Here is a 2,500-nt window from a genome sequence, read left to right as displayed (position 1 = left end):
ACCTAACCCATGTCGTGCCTTAACCTAACCCACGTCGTGCCTTAACCTAACCCACGTTGTCGCCTAACGTAACCCACGTTGTCGCCTAAACCTGCTCTGTAATTGTTATACGACTCGTTCAATTAGTGTAGTGTTGCCCACCCGCAACCCTCGCAATATAGTTCGCTACTCGCACTCCCCGCTCCCCTGTGTATCGCTTCATGTTAAACACCTTGCAAGTCTTGCTCACTTTCCACATGCTCCTGCTGTACACTGTAATGTGGATGGCAGCAGGACGTACATGCCGCCCCTCCCCACGTCCCCACCTTGCCCCCTGCCTTCGCAAGCTGGTTGGTGAGAACTTTGCATGTTCAATGCCCTCCGCATGCGACGTACTCAGGCTACGTTGTGGTGCGGCCTGTGTCAACTGTCCGCTAATGTCGTACGCGTAAACCACAATCTGTACTGCACATTCGTCCTTATGTACTGAATGATACATCGTGGCACATGTGTGACCGTACAACGACTGCGCCCAAAAACGGCGGACCATACAGTGCAAATATTGTGCACGCAGCTACGTGTCGTCTCCCTATGAGAGCTGGATTGCAGTGTGGTACGCCATAGAGACGTGTGGGAGGAACGGACGCCGTGGATGGCGATCAGCATGAGCTGTCTGTTGATGTATTCGGACCTAGTCGTCTCTCCTCACACACCGTGATGGCATGGTGCACCGCGTTCCATATCTGCGACATGCTACAGAGGCCGGTTGACAGTCGTTCGAGCAATGGACATCGCATACGTACGGGGGCCACCTTCCACGTATTGTCTAGGCGTGCACATTTTGTTGCGTGTATGTGGGCAGACGTAGTGTGGCGTGACACCTGACACAGGCATGCAATAATCGTGGAAGTTGCAAATGGCGATGGACGCCTGCGTTTTCTGGTGAAGTTACGCAAATGAACAAATGGTAACCTGTTGTGGTGCGGTTGTTCTCGCTAGGGGTGAATCGGTGATGGCGACGATAGGTTGAGGTACTAACCGGTTGTTCCAGCGATACCCACCATGCCGACGAAACTGAACGGCATCTGGGTGTGAAGCGATACGCGGCGGTGGCTGGGTGGGACCGTCCCCGGCCGGTGAGGGGGCGCCTCCCGGCGTGCTGGCCGCGCGGTGCGTGGGCGCACGCGCTACAGCCGGCTGGTGGGGGCGGCCAGTGGCAGGCGCGCCGGCCGACGGACGCGGCAGGCGTCGCAGCTGCGCGCCGGCGCACCCTGCGCGCGGCGCCGTGCGGCCAAAGTAGGTCCTCGCGGGCCCGGTGCGAAGCGCGGTGGACATCTTCAGTGTGCTGGTCCGATTGAGGACTGTGTGCGTTGAGGATGCGCTGCCGCCCGGCGCTCGGCGCCGCGACGCCGTCTGCTGCTCGGTCGCCCCAGCGGTTCTCGCTGGTGGTTTGTATCGCAGCTGTGCGGATGTGTTGGCGCGTGCGCTGTGCTGGGAGAGTTCGCTTCGGCACCCAAGTGGGGCTTTTGTCCTTCTGTGGCGCTGGCGTTGGAGCTGCCGGTCACCGTAGGTGGCGCGTGTTGTCTCCCGCCGGCAATGCCACGACAGCACGCTCCCGGGCCTCTGTCGGCAGCGGCAAGCTCAGTTGGGAGCACGGGTGGTCGCACCGAAAGCGTCTACTCGCCTAACTCCGGGCGATTGCGCCTCTCTCGAACCCGACCAAGTACTTGGGACGGCGCTGCGCGCCGCCGGGACCTGAGAGGGTTTCGAGGTGTATTGTGCAGGGGAGCTCAGCCTCCTCCTGTTTGCAGAATGATTGAGCGGACGCTTGCGTGTTCGCGCGGGCCCCCGGGACACACTCCCGGGCGGCCGGCTGCTCAGCTCTAGTTGACGCAGCTCCCTGGTTGATCTGCCAGTAGTCATATGCTTGTCTCAAAGATTAAGCCATGCATGTCTCAGTACAAGCCGCATTAAGGTGAAACCGCGAATGGCTCATTAAATCAGTTATGGTTCCTTAGATCGTACCCACGTTACTTGGATAACTGTGGTAATTCTAGAGCTAATACATGCAAACAGAGTCCCGACCAGAGATGGAAGGGACGCTTTTATTAGATCAAAACCAATCGGTCGGCTCGTCCGGTCCGTTTGCCTTGGTGACTCTGAATAACTTTGGGCTGATCGCACGGTCCTCGTACCGGCGACGCATCTTTCAAATGTCTGCCTTATCAACTGTCGATGGTAGGTTCTGCGCCTACCATGGTTGTAACGGGTAACGGGGAATCAGGGTTCGATTCCGGAGAGGGAGCCTGAGAAACGGCTACCACATCCAAGGAAGGCAGCAGGCGCGCAAATTACCCACTCCCGGCACGGGGAGGTAGTGACGAAAAATAACGATACGGGACTCATCCGAGGCCCCGTAATCGGAATGAGTACACTTTAAATCCTTTAACGAGTATCTATTGGAGGGCAAGTCTGGTGCCAGCAGCCGCGGTAATTCCAGCTCCAATAGCGTATATTAAAG

The 2,500-nt window shown here is 57.8% G+C and overlaps 1 non-coding gene across 1 annotated transcript in view; it reads left to right on the top strand.

The window, feature by feature from the left end:
* Positions 1-1,876: 1,876 nt before the first annotated feature.
* LOC124732235 overlaps positions 1,877-2,500 on the top strand; it is a 1,908-nt gene continuing 1,284 nt past the window's right edge. Inside the window, exon 1 of the ribosomal RNA XR_007008626.1 lies at positions 1,877-2,500. This exon is cut by the window's right edge and continues 1,284 nt beyond it. This is a non-coding gene — a ribosomal RNA (small subunit ribosomal RNA).

This window comes from Schistocerca piceifrons, unplaced genomic scaffold, assembly GCF_021461385.2.
Source record: "Schistocerca piceifrons isolate TAMUIC-IGC-003096 unplaced genomic scaffold, iqSchPice1.1 HiC_scaffold_1331, whole genome shotgun sequence".
NCBI lineage: Eukaryota > Metazoa > Arthropoda > Insecta > Orthoptera > Acrididae > Schistocerca > Schistocerca piceifrons.
This window is presented reverse-complemented; position numbering and strand designations above follow the sequence as displayed.